The following is a 20777-nucleotide window of genomic DNA, read 5'->3' as shown; positions in this document are numbered from 1 at the left end:
AGGAGTTTAGTTCCTATAGGTATACGGTCCCAGCTTAATTCTTCACCTTTGCACTTTTCTGCATGGCACAGTCCAAGAGAAATGCCTGTGACAAAGGAAATATTCTATATTTGCTGTATCCAAAGGGTAGCCATTGAGCTACCTGTGGCTACTGAGCACTTCAACTGTTACTAGAGCAGTGGAGAGACTGAATTTTTTGATTTAATGTAATTTAACTTTAATTAACTTACATTTAAATTTAAATAGCTGTACGTAGATAGTCACTGTGGTATCGGACAGGGCAGTTTAAAAAGAAAACAGAATAATTCTTCTCTTCAAGAACTTTGGATAAGCAAAATCTATAAATAGGAAAAAAGGCAGTAGCCTTATGGGAAAACATTAACCAGCCCACATAAAAATTAAGACTTTTAATTTGCCAAAAGGAATCCTAATAATACAAAGAGACAAACTCAGATGTGAGAGAATATAATCCAAAAAAAAAAAAAGACAAAGGATTCATATCCAGAATATATGTAGAACTTATAAAAATAAATTAGAAAAAAAATCCAATAGAAAAATTAGCTAACAACTTGAATAGTCACTTCAAAAAAGAGGATACCTAAATGTCCAATAAACACATGGGAGGATATATGTCCTCCTTAAACAGGAGGGAAATTAAAACAAAACCACATTGAGATACCATTCAAAACCCACCAGAATGGCTAGTATTAGGGAATTAGCAAGAATATGGAGCAATTGGGGATCTAGTACATTGCTGATGGGAGTGTAAAGCACTACTATTACTTTGGAAAACTGCCTAGCACTATCTAGGAAAGCATAAAATAAACATTCCTAACAACCTAGCAATTTTATTCCCAGGTAAATAGAAATGTGTACATGTGTACATTAAAAGACATTTATAAGCATGTTCAGCAGCAATATTTTTAATAGCCCAAACCAGAATATTCAACGGTAGAATGGATATTCAACAGGATGGATAGAATATTCACAAAATAAAATACATATCTGTACATATCTACACACAAATGGATGAATCTTAAAATATTAAACAAAAGAAGCAGACACAATAGTGTACATATTTTATTATTCAATTTTTATGAAGTTTAAAAAGAGGTAAAACATTAGGCATAAAGTTAGATTTAGGCATGAAGGGTTGGCTCAATATTAAGAAAACTAACACACTATCTTTTTTTTTCTAAAGATTTTATTTATTTGAGAGGAAGAGCACAGAGAGAGAGGCAGAGGGAGAAGCAGACTCCCTGCTGAGCAGAGAGACTGGTGTGGGGCTTGATCCCAGGACCCTGGGATCATGACCTTAGCTGAAGGCAGATGCTTAACCTACTGAGCCACCCAAGTGCCCCTCTAACACATTATCTTAATAGAATTTATTATTATATTGATGGTCTACAAAGGAAATCCTGTTATCATCACCATGGATACTGAACGTAACTTGACACATTCAATTCCATTCTTAAATTTAAAACATTCAATAAAAAAGGATTCAGTGGACACTTCCTTAATATGTGTGCTGGATCATCCCTGTTTGGCCCCTCTAGATCCACTTTCCCTCTTCTCCATCCTATTCCCTGTCCTGGCAGGCTGACTTGTATGGTCTCACTGTTCCCAGAACCTCCATTTCCTACTTCCCCTTTGGTCCTAAGGAGGAACATGCCACCTCACTATTGTTAGTTCCATAAATGTCACCATCCCTGTTGGGTATCTTAATACTGCCCACCATTTAAAAAAAGGCTTCTCTTCTTAAACTCTCATTAATCACTTCGTTTGATTGTACTATTGTGATATCGTCATTTAATAAGAAATATAGGTTTATTCTTTATCTGCAGTTCCTGGCACAAGAGCTTCTAAAGCCCTTGAAATTTCCTGAGTGGGAGGATTTAAAGGAGCATCTTCTGTTATTCATAATAAGCCCTTTTCAAAGTCATACCTGAGTTAAAGCAAATGAGATGATTCCTGGAAGATGGGGGCTGGTTACCAGGGGAAAAAATCATGGGATTAGAGGGTTGAAAGTTTCAGCCTCATTTCCCAACATCCGGGGAGGAAATAAAGGCTAAGGATTGAATTAATCACCAATGGCCAATGGATTTAATCAATCATATCTTTGTAATGGAAGCTTCACAAAAATCCTAAATAAGGGGGTTCAGAGAGCTCCCAAGTTGGTGAAAACCTCTACATGCCAGGAAGGTAACACATCCCAAATTCCACAGAGACATAAGCTCCTACACTTGTAACCCTTCAGACCTCACCTTGTGTACCTCTCCATTTGACTGTTCATTCATGTCCTTTATATCCTTTATAATAAACAATAAAAAAAATTTCCCTGAGTTCTATAAGCTGTTATAGCAAATTATTATTTTTTTTTCCCAGTTTGTGTGTGTTTCATTGACGTCAGTGCTCAGGCTTTGACCGCGTATTTCTGCAGCGGGTACTGCCGCTCCTTCCGCTGCTGCTTCTTGGTCTTCAGGTTCTCCTCGTGCTTGTTCAGCTGGCGGCGCATGGCACGTGTTTTCTTGGGCCGCAAATCCAGGGGCTTGTACTTCTTACCCTTGTAGAATTTCCTGAGGTTCTCCTTCTGCGTCTGGTTAATGACTGTGAGAACACGGGCAATCGATTTGCGAACAACTCGGATCTTGGAGAGCTTGGAAGCCGCGCCGCCCGTCACTTTGGCGACGCGCAGCTGGGACAGCTCCACCTTCAGGTCTTCCGGCTACTTGAGCAGCTCCTCCTTCATACCGCGAAGGTCTCGAGCCTTAATCTTGGCCGTGGCCGCACAATTTGCCGCCGCTGCCGCCGCCGGAAAGAGACCTGTTATAGCAAATTATTGAACCTGAAGAGGAAGTCATGGGAACCTCCAATTTGTAATCAACTTGGAAAGAAGTGTAGGTAACCTAGGACCCCATTACTTGGGATTGGCATCTGAAGTTAGAGGCAGTCTTGTGGGACTGAGCCCTTAACCTGAGGGGTCTGCCTTAGCTCCAGGCAGTTACTGTCAGAATTGAATTAAATTGTAGGAACACCTAATTGGTGTCTGCAGAGAACTGGGGAATTGCTTGGCGTGAAAACCCCACATATTTGGTGTCAGAAGTGCATGAGTAAAGAAACGTCTTCTTTAACTGTCTGTTGCAAAGAACCCAAGATACAACATGACTATAGATCAGCCCAGACCAAACACCAGCATGTTTCCTAATGAGGAAACACTGGAAGAACAAGAAAAGGATGGTCTCTATTAACACTATTTAATCTTGTATTAAACATATTCAGCTATATATTTACACAAGAGAAAACATCTGATGTATAAAAACTGGAAAGGAAAAGATAAAACTATATTTGCAGATGATTCTATACTTATAGAATGGTATGGTATGTACAAGATTATTATTGTGGGCACTCTTTTGTAGTAGAAAAGGTCTAGCAATAATCCAAGTGCCTAACAAATATTGGACTGGTTGAATAAACTAAGTTACCTCCCACTGTGGAATATTATGCAATTGTAGAAAGAAAAGGAAGGAGTAAATTACGTATGTACTGAAATGACAAGATCTCTATTACATACAAATGCAAGAAAAAAAGCAATGTCACGAACAGAACATTGGTACTAAAGGGGGAAAATAAGAACATATATTTGTTTTTTGCTTTATTGTCATTAATAACTTTGAATAGATTAATAAGATACTAATTTATTATCTACAGGTGGCAGAAATGGGGTGGATGGAGAAAAGAGTGGGAGCTGATCTTCTTAGTTATTACAAAATAACTATTTGTAATATTGTTTTGATGTGTGAAACATAAAAAGTATATAACTTACTCAAAACTTAATTTAAAGAATTAAAATAAATTCAACAGTATAAAAAATAATTTTAATTCCCTCTTTACATCCAATCCAAATTCTTAGAGATAAAGATTATAGTCTGGTGGCTACTGTTCCTGATCTTTTCTAAGGACTCACACAAAAACATATTGTATCAGTCAGCAATAATGCTGCATAACAACTAACTTCAAAAATCAGTGACTTAGAACATTTATTTTTATTGGCCAAGGGATTATTGGTCAGCTAGGGCACCTCTGCTTCAGGCTCTAGATCAATTTAGGCTCTCATGGCAGACAGTAGACATGTAAGATATCGGGAAAAACCAGACAGGTACGTTTAAAGCTTCTGCTCACATCCTGCCCTCTAGCATTCCATTAATCAAGACACATTCTATGTCCAGGAAGGCGCTGGATGGGCAGGGATATACAGACACAAATAACTACAGCGATTTCTTATATGACAATCTCAGCATTTTCATATAAAAATGATGTTAATGTACAATCTTATTACAGAGGCAAAGGGAAGAGTTGGGAAATACGAAGTGATCTACCATACATACCAAAATACATTCTCTATTTTGATTGAATTTAATATTATCATCTTACTAGATATATTGTCTTGAAACTTTTCTTCAAAACTTAACGATGTATCTTAAAGAGTGTTCCATAACAACATATGTAATCTTAGCTCAATATTTTAAGTGCTCCATAATTTCCAATATGGCCATAATTTACCTATCCATTCCTCCATTGATGGACATTTGGCCTGTTTCGAGTTTTCTACCTTTGCAAACACTGATGCAACAAATATCTGTATCCAAATCTTTATGTGTATATGAAATTTGTCACGTCCTTACCTCTAAAATGTGCACAGCAGGCATAAGGAATAATCTGTTATCCAATTTTGGAAGGAGGCTATAACCACTTACTGTGTTCAATTACAGGGCCTGCAATATAGAATGTATGCAGTAGAGGAATGATTTAATGTTCATAATTAGAGTGACATCACAGAATCATAGAAAAAAACTTAAAGATTGTTTCTCTTTTGCATTACATATCATGTTTTGCCTTACACACCAGCACCATTTCTACCACTAGATTTTGAGCTGCTGTAACTTATTTATCTTATCAAACAAGCAACCAACCTAAGAAAAAAAAATTTTTTAATTGTTTCCCTGGAACATGTTACCCCCAATCTCCCATATTCTGCCTTGTTTTTCCTGCTTTCACAGATTTGAGCACCAAACTACATGATTTAAATATCTATTATGTTGTGTATTATCCATTTCCTCCAATTTAAATGTAATTTCCACAAGAGCAGGCATTGTTTTAATTTCTTTTCTTCACAGTGTATACCCCAAAGGCCTCAAATATGCTTTGAATTAATGAATTTTTTAAAAATTTTCTGGTATATTTATAAAGTGCATAAATATAAATATTTAAACATAGCCCTCAAAATATTATAATGGATATAGAAATTGAATCAGATGCCATTTTGAAATTTAGTCTCCCTCTGCTTGCCTCAGTAATAAAAATACTTTCTTATGGTCATTATCAAATAAACTAAGTTATGTTCTATAGACTATACTCTAGAACATAGTTATAGAATATATACGTGACAGTTCATGACAACCAAAAATAAATGTTCATAGGAAATTATAGGATATTTGTCTCCTAAGTAGAATCATTCAACACACCTTCTGTATAACATTCCAAAGCAGTTCAAACTTTTTTTCCCAGTTATATCTAAACGGAAGCGGTATTTCTTTCATTCTAAAAAGAAATGTATATTTGGCATGTTCATTCGTGTCCCAGGAATTGCTCCATTTTATATATCATTTTTAAATTAACACAATTCTTGGTATATCTCATAGGAAATAGGTAGTTACTTACCTATCAGAGTTCTCTAAAATTTCCATGTTTGAACTAGGAGAAATTAAACAATAGCTTTTACTATTTGGGTGAAATTGGCAAACATTTTAACAGCAGATCCACCTAAAAAACCACAATATATAACTATCCAGAGTGTCATTAAAAAACAAACTTTAATTCTACAACCAATAAAAATGTCTTCACTGACCCTGGAATCAAGATATTTTATAACAGATTCCTTATTTTCATTTTAAATAAATTTTAAAAGCTTTTTGAGAACATTTTTTTAGATCCCATGTTATCTAAAAAAATATGTCCTAAAATCAAGATTTATATCTAAAAGCAAACTGTTGGTAAGAATTTCCATCAAGACTATTCTAGTCCTTCTTTTTTGAATGTTAACCTTTTTAAAAAATCTTGTTTCCACTAAGTCACTCATGTGAAGCCCTCAATAATAACAAACTTAAAATCCCACAATGTCAACTATTGAAGAAAACTCCACAGTTTAATTACTTTTGAAACAATACAGGTAATTCCTAATTTACAAATTGCATATTTAGAAATTTCTCCATTAAATATTATAGTTGCTATCTGAACATGTGCTACAAACAAAATACTGTGAAGTATATGTCACTTAAAATAGTCACTCTTTAATGAGAGGGATCATTAATGTAATTATGATTAAATAGGAGTGAATAAATAATATTGACTATTACCAGTATTAACTAAATGACAATAATATTTATTTGAATAAGATTTAATATAATTATGTCTAAAAAGGAATTCTTAGTAGAACGTTCTTAGGATGGGTTATGTTCAATATAATTATTCCCAATTTCCATCTTGTCAAAAAGCATTCTTTGGAAGACGTCCTAAAGTTATATATAGTTTTTAGAAATTTATACAGAACAGGGGCGCCTGGGTAGCTCAGCTGGTTAAGCGTCTGCCTTAGGCTCAGGTCATGATCCCAGGGTCCTGGGATTGAGTCCCCCATCAGGCTCCCTGCTCAGAGGGAAGCCTGCTTCTCCCTCTCTCTCTGCAGCTCCCCCTGCTTGTGCGCGCGCGCTCTCTCTAATAAATAAATAAAATCTTTGAAAACAAGAAAGAAAGAAATTACACAGAGTAATAGTGAGTAGTGTTTTTAAACAGAAATGATTGAATGGAATATGAGTAAACTACATGTCACCCAGTGTTCCTCAGGGTAAACTGTTCATTTAGACAAAATAAATAAGCATTTTTTCCCTCTGAATTGATTCATCAACTAAAAAACCTAGGTTCAGGGGCGAATTCCTATGGAATCGATTTGCTTTCATGAGTCAGGCTATCACACCAGAAAAAAAAAAAAAATCTTGAAAAACCTCTTCTCCCCATCCAAAGGCTCTGACCTCATTTCTGGGCACCATGCCATATTTCCAGTCATTCAAATAGCTGAGGCGGTGCTCCCCAGCCAGGCTCTGACTAGGTCCACTCAGAGAACAAAACCTCTTCATCTCCAGGCAGACATCCTCTGTGATGTCCTCATTTAATGTAAAAGGCGAGGCTCCTTCGGTCTGCGGACGACCACTCAGAAAAGAAAGCATTCTCATTTTACGTCATCATTTTACGTCATCATTTACTCCACCTCGGGCTGCTTTCCGGCGGACTCGTCGCCCACTCTGCGCGCTCTTAGGTAACCACCGTCATTCGCAGGTTAACGGTTGCTCCGTTCTCTTAGTACTAACATTATTTGTCTCCCACATAAAAGAGTTAAGTCATTCTGAAAGGAAATAGATTTTGCTTTCTGCTTTTTATTACATAGGAAACAGGCCTCCGAATGTGTAAAAGCGCCGTGCCCTATGTTCACCTTTCCATATATTCACCTCAGAACTCCCTCTTTTCCTGGGAAACTTTGATTTCCAGGAAAATCCGGGATCCCTCTTATGAATAACAAAGGAAGATTGGCAAACCACGTAAGAATAGCTTAAGAGGCAAGGAGAAATAGCTAAACATTGAACAAAACTCACTTAAATCTATCAGCGATTCTCCAATAAAATACAGAAAAGTGACACCCCGTATTCATATGGGCACATTATTTCCTAAGTGATTGTGTGTGCGTGTGGTCTGTGTGCGCTCATGCGCTTTATCAAGTACATATAACATTTCAGGGACTACGCTAAGCATTTCTTTTAGGTTCTCGTATAATCCTCACAACAATTCTATGAAGCAAGGGCACCTGGGTAGCTCAGTCAGTTAAGCATTCAACTCTTGGTTTCAGCTCAGGTCATGATCTCAGGGTTATGAGATCAGCTGGGTATGGAGACTACTTAGGATTCTCTCTCTCCCTCTCCCTCTGCCCCTCTCCCCACTCACATGTGTGTGCACATGCTTGTACTCTCTCCCTGCCCCCCCGGAGGGAAAAAAAAAACCCTCTAGGAAGCAAATAATCTGTCCTCTTTTTGCAGGTGAGAAAACTGAGGTGGGGAAAGGTGAAGTGACATATTCAATATTAACAAAGAGTTTGGGCTACTATTCTTAGCTTGGCCTATATGATTCCAAAGCTCATACTCTTGCTAATGATTTTCCCTCCTACATACCAATCTTAAGGTCTTGTATAACCTTTAAATCTAGTTCAAATTCTTAAAACACCTCCCAGAATCCCTCTCAATCAGAAGTGAACTCTCTCACCCATATATTGTTAACAGCACTTGGGTTTGCTTGACTGTTAACAGTTTGCATAACCACCAGCCTAATGGTAATGGCTCACAAAGGCTCCACCTTGCCACTAGCTTGAGCCCCTCAAGAACAGGAGCTAAACGCCATCTTTGCATCACCCACAGAGCCTAACGCAATGAACACAACAATTCCACATTGAATTCGGTAGAATCATCATTGCCAACAAAGAGAACCACCTGAGGAGCCTTTTCCTAAAGTCAGAGAGGCTGACGTTAGGCCCATCCTGCACATTAATGGGAGACTAGTAGGTATAAAAACCTACTGCAGTCTTACACATTTTCATCAGCGGCAGCGAACTGTGAGAAAAACATGGTACACACATTTACAAACTCTACAGACACTCCAAATTAATAAGTCCATAAAGGCTAAAACCGACTTAATGAAATACTCAAATTTTAAAATTTAAGAATGGCAGTCTCATACAATAATAAAATGTATTGTCCTAGATTGTAATTGATTCTGAAGAAAGACTGGTTCTATGGTCTGCTCTAATAAGTTTATTGTCAAATCTTCAAAATTGTATTAAAACTGAAAATAGATTTACTGAAATCCAAAAAGCTGTATTTATGAAACTACTTTTATGTGAACCTGCCGATAGGACATAGAATATTGAAGACAATGTACTCTGTTTAGCAGAGACTTTTAAGAGAATCTAATTTAGGCAATTTTTCTCTAACATTATACATATATGTTATATAATATTGACCTAGAGTCTCACCACCGCAAGAATGTCTATTCTTAAATGTAATTCAGTGAAAAAGATCATAGTTGATTTTTTTAAAAGATTAATTAATTTATTTATTTAAGGCAGGGAGGGGCAGAGGGAGAGGGAGAGAATATCAAGCAGACTCTGTGAGCGACCCAGGTGCCCTGAGATCATAGCTGATTTTAAAGAAACATTATTTTATTTCAATGACCACATCATATATATTATTTTATTTGAATGACCACATCACACCATGCAGTAAAATACATGACTTTAGAATCAAATGACCTGGGTTCAAACTTCAGCTTTGCTACTTACCAACTAGAAGATCCTGAGAAAAGTACTTGACATTTACGCACCTCCATTTCCTCATCTGAAAAATGGAAGGAATAATGGAACCTGCCTCATATGATTGTCAGAAGGATTGAGATAAACCACATGAAGTACTTGGAAAAATAACTGGGACATTTTAAATTAAAATGCATTTTACTTACTATTTGCTTTTACTTTGTAGTAATGATAGCACTATTGCTCTTTTTATCATCATCATCATTATTATTATGTAAGGTGCCTAGCAGAACACCTTGCTCATAATAAGTGCACAATTAATTCTAATGACCATCATTATTGTTGTGGCTATTATTGTTAGCTGGCAATAATTATATCCTAAAGATTTATTTATTTATTTATTTATTTATTTATTTGAGAGAGAAAGTGGTGAGGGAGGGAGAGGGAGAGAGAGAATTCTCTAGCACATATCCCACTGAGCACAGAGCTAGACATGGGGCTTAATCCCAGGACCCTGAGATCATGACCTGAGCCGAAATCAAGAATCAGATACTTAATCAACTAAACCACCCAGGTGCCCTGGCCCAATATATATTTTTAAGGTTTTTAAAAATATTCAGTAAACAACAAATCCAATATTAAGTAATCCAGTATTGTAACAAGCCAACAATTTACACATTTATCTATCTATCCACCCATCCATCCATCCATCCGTCTGTCTACCTTTCTATCATCTTTCCATTTGTTTAGTGCATGTACCACCTAACGAAAGGGTGGCTTCCAAGTTAGACCCACCTCAGCACTGGTTTCCAAGTTAGATCTTGAATTCAAATCCTGGCTCTATCACTACTGGCTGTGTGACCTTGAACATGTTGCTTTCTAATTTCTTCATCTGCGACAAGGACAAAACGCCTAACTGGGTTGGGTCATTACGAACAGTACATGAGTTAATGCCTGTAAACTGTGCAATGCAATGCCTCTTCATACTGTGTGGGGAGAGGAATTTAAATGAAGTACTTTTTATAGTGCTGCTCATACCAATGAAGAAATTGACAAAATCATAAGGGTTGTCTTTCCTGAAATTAAAAAAAAAATGATTATTAGGAAGCTCTGGATTCATAATAAAACTGCCATCTGGTCTTATGTTTCTGCTTTTCTGGAGAGGCTATCTGTCCTTAGGAGTCCAATTGAACCCACTCAGAATTGTTCATTTTTTAAAAGTCAGAGCTTATTACTCTAAACTTCAGTAAATCAATCACGAATACATGCAGCTAGACAGCTAGGGAGCTTGATTAGGTATTCAGGAAAGAGTCCCACGGAACAGCTCCTGAACTGGTATTTTTACAAGGAGAAAACACTGAAAGATCCTCTATTACTTTATTATGAGTCTTTGGAATAAAAAACCAGAAAATTTTCCTTGTTTTGGATAGCACATCGAACAGTATAAAGAATGGTATCCTAGGAAGAGAATCTAAATAAAGCAGGACTTTAGAGAGTGTAACTTATTTTAATTTTAATTTTTTCTTTCAGTCATTATAAACAAGCCAAAATTCATCATTCTCAATAGAGAGGAGAAGTGATGAAAATGTTTGTATTTGTCACCCTCCACAAAAGCCTCACTGTCCCACAAGGTACCTTAAAGGGAGGCAGCCTGATGCCAGAGTGAAGGACCTAGCAGCAGGGAGAGCTGGATTTCAGCCCTGCACCGCCTGTTCAATGTGCACAAAAGCACACCGGACATTCTTTGGCTTCGCGGATGCAGTCAGATGTCCAGGAGTCAGACAGTAACAGGCCAAAGCACCGAAGGGGCTATCATTTCATATTCATGCAACTCTCCAGCCACATGGCACAAGCCTTCTTGACAAACCTGCAAAGGCTTGAAGGTGGTGATGCTAAAACTTCTCAAGACTGATCTTTTTTCTGCCTTAACAGTAGACCCCTGTGGTGACTGGGGAAGTTTCATCTAAAAATACGTATTCCAACTCCTATTGTACCTTTTTTATTTCTTTAACTCTTGAAGGTTTCGTTCTTTAAGAATTCTGTTCAAAATATCTTTCCATTAAAACTCTCAATGCCTCACACTGCATCCCAGGATCTCTGGGAATGGGATCCAAGTATCAGTAGTTTTCCCAACTTCCAAATGCAGCCAAGACTGAGAGCCACTGTCAGCCCATCATTGTAATCACCCCTCTCCATGATTAGGAATAAACATGTGACTCAGTCCCTACCAAGGCATTAGAACAAGTCTCTTGGATGGCTGTTGAGAAAACTTTCTTCACCTCTTAAAAAAAAAAAAGGATGTAAAAGTCTTGAGTCCGTCTTCCTCTGAGCATTATTGATTTGAATCTGCAGCCACCATCTATGTCCACTACAAAATTCACTTAAGGGTGAAGGTGACTTTGAAGATAAGAAAGAAAGAAAGAAAAAAGAAAAAGAAAGAAAGAAAGAAAGAAAAGAAAGGAAAGAAAGAAAGGAAGAAAGAAAGAAAGAAAGAAAGAAAGAAAGAAAGAAAGAAAGAGAAAAAGAAAGAACTTGAGTCCTTGATGACATCTTTGAGCCATTGCATTATCTACTCTAGAGACTGACCCACTTCTGGGTCTCTTGTAGAAGGGAAAAAATAAAGTATCTTATTGTTTAAAATATAGATGATCAGATAGACAAATAGAGATCTCTTTCTGAAAAATTGCTTATGGGGAGATGTCTTAGCCCAATATCTGCTCATATCTTAATTATCAGTTCATAGCCAAGCAAGAATTAGTAACAAGGGTCCTGGTGGTACAAATGGCATTCACGATAGAGTGTTTCCTGCACAGAAGCTGGAGAGTTGGGCAAACAAAATGCGAGATTGGGAATCATAGAGACACGAAGTAGCACTGAGGAACAACAAAGAGAAAGTCCTGCAGAATCACGTGACACATTCATTAAATGAGAAACGGTAATTTTTACAAAACCATTAGTATCACGAATAAACAAAAGACAGACTCTTAAATACAGAGAACAAACTGGTATTTGCCAGAGGGGAGGGGGCGGATGGGCGAAATACATAAAGGAATTAAGAGTACACTTATCTCGATGAGCACTAAGAAACGTATGGAATTGTTGAATCATGGTATTGTATGCATGAAACTAACAACACTCTACGTTAATGACACTTCAATTTTAAAAAATGTTATTATGCAACTCTAAAAACTCTAAAGATGTAGGTTAAACACTGTTTCTAACATATTGATCCCTTTTTCAGAATACTTGTAAAGATCCTGCTCTGCTCATATTCTTTTCCATTAAGGAACTGTTAAAAACCCTTGCATATGCATCTATTATGATGAGTTGACTCATTGTCAACTGTAAGAAAAGCCATTTGAAATGTGATTTTATACAGTAATACCAATTTCATCTCATGGAGGAAGCTCTGAATATCTCTTAACATCTTTTGGGCACCCATGAACATCTCAGCATCTCTGTGAGAAAAAGTTAGTAATATGTAAAGTACTTATTAAAGTCAATCTCAATTTTCTTTAATTTTTTCTTTTGTAGAAGTAAATGGACTCTGAAGATGGAGGGGATAAAAAGACGAGCTGCTTATTTCAAAATGTACTGTCAACTCATGTAAATTTCTACCTATCAAATGAAGACCAAGAAAGTGAATGTTAGGGGCGCCTGGGTGGCACAGCGGTTAAGCGTCTGCCTTTGGCTCAGGGCGTGATCCCCGCGTTGTGGGATCAAGCCCCACATCAGGCTCTTCTGCAATGAGCCTGCTTCTTCCTCTCCCACTCCCCCTGCTTGTGTTCCCTCTCTCGCTGGCTGTCTCTATCTCTGTCAAATAAATAAATAAAAAATCTTTAAAAAAAAAAAAAAAAGAAAGTGAATGTTAGTGGATTAGTTAATTATCAACAATGTTGATTTGGTTCCAGTTTGTGGACCCTGGTTTTCAAATAGGTAGTATCACATAAGAATGTTAACTGTGAAGGTGAAAACAAATCCCTATTCTCGGCTTTCTTCTTTTATTCTTCCTTTATTTTTTTATTCTTTGTTGGACTTCCTTTATTCTTATACTTTCTTTACCCCAGACTGACCCCTGTCTGTCCCTTGGTTTGATTTCTCCATTTCGTGTCTCCCATCTCCTCTTTCTACTCTCTCCTTTTCAAGTTTCTTGGTTTTGTTTAGGACTCTTCTCTTTAAAGCCACCCTCTTCTTCTCCAGAGGATCACTCCTACCCTCCCCCCATTCTCTCACTGCATTCTCTACCCACCTCCTCAGTCTGGCACTCAAGGCCTGCCAAGGTTGACCTGTTGGAGAAAGATGCACTCTAGAAGCCAGAGTCTTACCTTAACTTGCTCTTGACTCTCAAAAAATAATTCAGGTGTGAGTAGAGGCAACTAACTTTGGAATTTTAGTAACTTCATGGAACAGCCTTCCAAAAATACAACCTAGTCAGAGCCTCATGTTTATGATAGAAACAAATGCTTTTGTAATGTGCCAGAAATTTATCACTAATGAATACCCCTTCATAGGAGTAGGACTCCATTTACCACATTAGACTCTTTCAATAGGGACAAAAAATCCCTGGGGGCTATGTTTAGAGAGAAGGGAAAACAAAAACATCTAAATAATACAGTATAATTAAAAGATGAAAAAGAAAGGTTGGAATAATTACAGACTAGAAGCGTAACTGAGTTGTAATGAATTACCTTAGAATCTAGCTAGATGGTGCTAGAGCATGCGTGTGGCTAGTGGGTACAGCACTGTTACGGAACGGAAATTACTAGTCAAACAGAAGTTTCAGATTTTTTAGGATATAGGACTCTATTGAGAATTAAAGAGAATAACATAATTAAAATTCTTTAAAAATCTAACACTTCTGAGAGTGATATTTTGTCTCTTTGAAAAAAAGGAGGCATCCATTAATATTTATTATATATATATTCTTTGACCTTAAAATAGGACCATCAATATTCATATTTGGGAGTGTCATTCTTTTAAAATCCTTTCTTTTTTTTCTTTTTTTTCAAGCTTTGCTCATTAATTAATAGTATCAACGTGTTCCCTGTATTTGTGAAAATTTTCAGCAGAGAATTTATAACTGGTTTATAAATCCAAAGGATCTTTGGGATTTAGAGTATTCTGCCAGAAGCTTCTCTTTGATCAAAACTGGCAGTGACCCAGCTGAGTTGTCAAGAAATATTTCCCTCCTTCCAAATTACACATTTTCAAAAGGGGGCAAATGCAAATTGCAAATACATAGTTCAACTCCTTTGCATTGCACACATGTAGACAAGTACCTAACTACTCCATACCTAACTTTTCTAATACATCATTATTCAGGTTTAATTATTGATTTAATTTAATGGTTTATATCTTTTCAGGAAAGTATTTTGAAATTCGAAGATAAGCCACTTTCATCAGCAAGCCCACTAAAGAAACGATTACTCTGTGCTATGCTCATTTCATCTCATCTATATTCATTTAAAAATGAATCACAGGCAAACTACCAAATAAAAGAAATGAATGGATTTTAGTTGTTTATTGTATTTAGAATTAATACTTCATATTTTTAGTTTTAGTATTTTAATCTTTTTTCAGAACAAGTTTTTTTTATTTTGGTCTTTTAATTTTTCAGAAAAAGTTTTTGAAATTCTCTCCTATAGAACATAATGATAATTATGACTGCCTCCAATTTCTACTTGCAGAAACTGAAGAAAAATGATAGAATTACCATTTATATTCAGTATTGGAACAACTATACCACATAATTAAGCTATATGGTAAATATCATATGTATGCATACACATATCCATGCTCATGCACGGAGTATATGACTACTTCAAATGTGTCCAAGAAAAATAGTAAAATCAAGACATGTATTATTTGTAGGGCAGATTTTCCACCTTTTTTTTTTTTTTAGAATGCTCTGGAATCACCAGAAGCGTCATTTAATCTAAAATGTAATATTTAAGGTGCTGTTTTATCTTAATCTTCTTAACTTTATTTTAAAAGCTTCAAATAGATGCCCACAGTGGAAGGGAGGCTAAAACAAAATTTTTTTCTGACCTTTTCTGATGGGACTCCCAAACAAGCAGATGCTGAAACTATGTGTATTGTAAGCACCTAAGATTCCTGGGTTCCACAGAAGCACCCACAAGCCAGCTGCATCCCCTGCGGTCCGGAGCTTCCCTGCCGTCCCATCCCTTTCCTCACTCATTCATTTCACATTTCTAGAGCACCTAGTGCGAGCCAGGCACTGTGGTAGGCAAGAAGGATTCAAAATGAATCATAAGCAATCCTCCAAGACCTTTAGAAATTCACATTTTTAAGTGGTTGGGCAGATACCCAGATAAACAAACAGAATACAATAAAATGAGTACCATGATGGAGATATGTATATTATCTAAAGACAAAAAAGTTCAAGACAGGCTTCCTGGTGCTGGCAATGCCTGACATAAGCCTTACCCAAAGACTGGATGTTAACCAGGTAAAAAAATCCAGTCCCAATGAAACCTCATTTATGCCTAAGAGTCCTAAGAAGGAAATAGCAAAGATGGTGGGAAAAGAGAAGTATTAAAAGAAAACATCCCTATAATAAATTCCTCTTGCTCCCTACACTAAACTATTTCCAAATTATAAAAGAGCAGATCATAGGCCTTAAATACAACCTGCCTACCAGCTGAATAATCCTCTATTAATTTTGTAACTTTGGGTGAGCAAATATTTGTGACTTCTATTCCTCTTTTATAAAAATAAGGAAATTATTACTTATAGTATTGTTGTAAGCATTAAACGAGTTAATGTACATAAACCATCTAGCACATTATAAGCATTAACTCCCTCCCCTCCTTTGTCTGCAGCCATCAATACCTAGAATAATCCTGGGTATGCAGTAGGGAGAACAACCATGAAGGGGAAAAGTACTGGATGTAAAGTCAGAAAACAGTTTGTGTCCAACTCTACCAATAACTAAACTCTGTAGCTTTAAGAAACTTTTCTGAACTTATATTTAAACTGTTGCTAAAGTTGGGATAATAAGACCTTCTATATCTACCTAGGCAGGGTTGTCATGAAGATCAAATGGGAAAATATATATTACAGTCTTAAATAAATAAAATATGCTGTACATAGGACACAGGTTTAATAAAGACTGATATTTTTATTAGGTGGAATGTCAACAATGAATGTGTGTGGGTGAGAGAGACAGAAAGAGGGAAATGCTTCTAGAAAAGTAAATATATTTGGTAACTTTTGTTTTAGAATCAAGGTCAAACAAATGTTATTTTAAAACACAATGATTTTTAAAGTATGATACATTATTGAGAAAAAGCTATTTGCATACTATCTAATAAACTGATATCATTAATATGGAACAACTCTTAAAATCTTTAAAGAAAGAGATAAATACCACAATATAAAAATCACCAATTATGAGCGAGAGTTTTACTAAAAACAGAACACCAAAATGCCTAATTAAACTGAAAATTTGATCAATTTTTTTAGAAATTAACATAAGTGAAATTTATCTATTAAATTGTTAAGTAAGAAAAATAATTATAATCCCAGTATTGGCTGTACGCATGTTCAAAAGCTTGCATAAAAGTTAAATTAACATATATTAATATTTGCAAAGATATTTTTTTTAATTTTATTTATTTATTTGACACAGAGACAGCCAGTGAGAGAGACAGCCAATGAGAGAGAGACAAGCAGGGGGAGTGGGAGAGGAAGAAGCAGGGTCCTAGCAGAGGAGCCTGATGTGGGGCCTCGATCCCATAACGCCAGGATCACGCCCTGAGCTGAAGGCAGATGCTTAACCGCTGTGCCACCCAGGCGCCCCACTCACACATTTCTGGTGGGAATAAAAAATCGAGGCAATCTTCTCAGAATGATGGCATTTGGTAATATTATTCATGAGCATTTAAAATTTTTTTACCAAGTAATTCACTTTTAGATTCATATGCTAAAAAAAGTAATGGATAAGCAATATATTTATGTAAAAGAATTTTTTCACAGAATTATTTAGCATCATAAAATCAACAATAAACTAAAAGTCTAACCATGGATAATTTCATTAATTATACTGTATTTATACAATCATACATCACCATTAAAAATCTAGTTCTGTTGGTTTATTTATTTATTTTAAAGATTTTATTTATTTAGTTGACAGAGAGAGAGAACACAAGCAGGGGGAGCAGCAGGCAGAAGGAGAAGTAGGCTTCTCACTGAGCAGAGATGATGCAGGACTCGATCCCAGGACCCAGGGATCATGACCTGAGCCAAAGGCAGATGCTTAACCGATTGAGCCACCCAGGGGCTCCTTTGTTGGGTTATTTAGTATCATAGAATTGTATGGAAAAATTCAGGGAGAAAACTGTGTTTACATTATCCTAATTTTAATATGGATATATATTTGTTTCTTAAAAAAAAAAAAAAAGACTTGAAAACAATGAACTGTTAACAATTCATTCAGTTATCTATTGCTGAGTCACAAATCACCCCCAAATTTATCAGCTTAAAATAACACCCATTCATTATCTTTCCAGTTCTATGAGTCAGGAACCCAGACACGGCCCAGCTGGAATCTTCACTTCATACTCTCACAAGGTGGTAACTACCTTATCAACCAAGCCTTGAGGTCTCCTCTGGAGTCTTGACTGGGGAAGAATCAAGCTCGTTTCCATGGTTGTTGTCAGGACTCGTTTCTTTGAGTGGTGTTGGACTGAGGGTTCCTTGCTGGCTGTTGCCAGAGGCCACCCTCAGTCCCTTGCTGTGTGGGCCTCTCCAACATGGCAGCTTACTTCTGTTTTTTTAAAATAATATTTTATTATATTATGTTAGTCACCATACAGTACATCCCTAGTTTTTGATGTAAAGTTCCATGATTCATTACTTGCATATAACACCCAGTGCACCATGCAATACCTGGCCTCCTTACTACCCATCACCAACCTATCCCATTCCCCCACCCCCGTCCCCTCTGAAGCCCTCAGTTTGTTTCCCAGAGTCCATAGTCTCTTCCTTCTTTAAAACCAGTAACAAAGAGTGTCTGCTAACAAGACAGAGATCCCAATCTTTTGTTATTTAATCACAAAAGTTCCCTTCCCTCAATGCTACCCCTTCTATTAGTTAGAAGAGAGTTACTCAGGGGAAGGGAATTCACAAAACTAGGACCACCAAGAGGTGGGGATCATTGAAGTTCATGTCAGAAGCTGTCTGTAACATCAGTGGGTACCTAATTATCTTCCTTACATAGCTTCCTTTTTATAAATATTATTATAAACAAATATTTCATAGACAAAAAATTATTTGAAAGTAAATGTTAAAGTTGAGTAATCTGATTAAGAAGCCAATTAGAAAAGTCACAAGGAAAGCCATAAAACTGTGTCTTATGATGTGATAATAAAAAATATACTTATTTATATGCCTAGTATCCAGAGCAGTTTAAAAACACTAAAGAGGAAAGAAAGGAAGGGAGAGAATGGGGAGGGGGAGGAAAAAAGTGACTTAATAGTCAAACACTTGGTGAACAATTGGCTGGAAAAAGTAAAAATTATGTCATTACATTAAAATATCTTTTTAAATGAAAAATATTCAGCTACATAGAGTGATATGAAAAAGTCAAAAACTTTTAAATGCCAAATAAAAGGCATAAAATAAAAAATATACTGTCATGTTGTAAAGAGCCATACCTGTACCATTACAAGGAAACTTTACTTATCCATTAGTGATACGGTGAAGGGATATTTTGTTTTCGTTTTAGGTTATGTTTGTATTTCCTATTGAAAAACTAGTGAGACAAATACCTTTTTAAAAACTAAATTAGTCTAGTTATACTTGACCAAAGCAGGAAGATGCAAGTTACTTTCTCACCTCAGATTTTCCTAAAACAAATTTTTAAAACAAACTGTTTAATAGCAATTTCCTCTATTTTCCACCACTGTGAGAAGAAGAATAAAATTAGACAAGCCTAAGACACTTTCCTCTTAGACAGAACTATGTCCTTGTGTTGGACAAAATCTCTTTTGCGGAGAAAACAGAGCCGTCTGTGAAAAGAAAAGACCTGTGTTTCAGGCCAGACAGTTTATCTGATAAAGGAAAGAGAAGAAGGTTTACAGTCAAAGATTAATTCTCCAGCACCACACAGTAAGCTCTCCAAACAAGATTATTGTCACTCCCAACTTCATTCGCAGCGGTTGGAAAATTTTTCAGTTCCTGGTGGTATAACTGATTCTTGGTTGCAAGCTCTTGCAAAACGCCATGAACAAAGAACGTGCCCCACATGCCCACTGCCAGCACCAGACCGACTCAACAGCAGCCCTGTGAGTTGCTCCGCCCACGACACACTTGTAATTGGAAGCTGATTTTACCAAATGAAATAAAACCATAGATATTTAAATAAATGTATACACCATCCATTGTAAGGTTTCTCTTCAAAAATATGAAAAACTTCATAGGCAAACAGAACTCTAATGCTCGTGAAATGAGCTGATAGGAGGTGTCATTTGCTTAAGAGAATAATCACTCCCAGAGATGACAGCAGAATGAAAAATATTTCGTTACCTATCGGATACAAAGTTGCTCATCTCCACAGTGGGTGAAGAGGTATCAGAATCCCTCTCACACAGAGCTTCAACTTTTTCTCTTGGGCTTAAAAAGAAACCTGTAAGAGAAGTCAGAAATAGAATGCTGCCATGTGTCTCTTACCTGCGAGCATTATCTCTTGCCTACAAACATTAAAGATATTTAAGAAGTTGGAGTTCAAAGACCCTAAAGAAAATGACTCCTATATTAGAACAATGCCAAAGAGTTATTTTATCTTTATCTCGGCAATAACATGCAAAGACTTTTTCTAACGTATAGTGTTTCTCCTAACTTGGCTTTGTTCTGCCGGGTTTGTTTTGGAGTGGGGATTTTTTTTTTTTTTTGATGTAACTAAATTGAGATTGAATCATTATCAAAGCACCAACTCTAGTTCATCAGCTTACACACCAAACCAACCACAGATACTCCAAAGAGGCGAACAGAAATAGGAAATGAAGCTTTAAACTGGGAGTCAGGACACTAATTGTGTTAAAAGATTCAGGTTTTCCTTTATGTGTGTATAGCCATGACAGAACGTGATTTATGACAAGACAAGATTTATGACCACTTTGTTCAAATTTTATAAATAAGAACTTCATCAATATGTAGTGAGGAGGAAAAAGAGCAACTGAAATAAATTTTATATTGACTTCTAACTAATTATAAAAATTCCTCATTCTACTACCAAGAGACCTAACCCTCACCATTCCCATCTGCTCTACCCATTTAGCTCAGTCCTGTCCCTATTTTCCAAATAATGTGGTGTTTGGACTCTGAGTTCAACTATATCTCCACCTGACTTGTT

At 36.4% G+C, this 20777-nt stretch overlaps 1 pseudogene across 1 annotated transcript in view; it reads right to left on the bottom strand.

The window, feature by feature from the left end:
- Positions 1 to 2396: 2396 nt before the first annotated feature.
- Positions 2397 to 20777, bottom strand: part of LOC100467782 — a 122319-nt pseudogene continuing 103938 nt past the window's right edge. Inside the window, exon 2 of the transcript XR_004621998.1 lies at positions 2397 to 2823. The product of XR_004621998.1 is annotated as a 60S ribosomal protein L35-like (transcript). The remainder of the gene's footprint in view (positions 2824 to 20777) is intronic.

Source organism: Ailuropoda melanoleuca, chromosome 18 (assembly GCF_002007445.2).
Source record: "Ailuropoda melanoleuca isolate Jingjing chromosome 18, ASM200744v2, whole genome shotgun sequence".
Classification (NCBI taxonomy): Eukaryota; Metazoa; Chordata; class Mammalia; order Carnivora; family Ursidae; genus Ailuropoda; species Ailuropoda melanoleuca.
The sequence above is the reverse complement of the archived record's forward strand: the minus strand, read 5'-3'. Positions and strand labels throughout refer to the sequence as shown.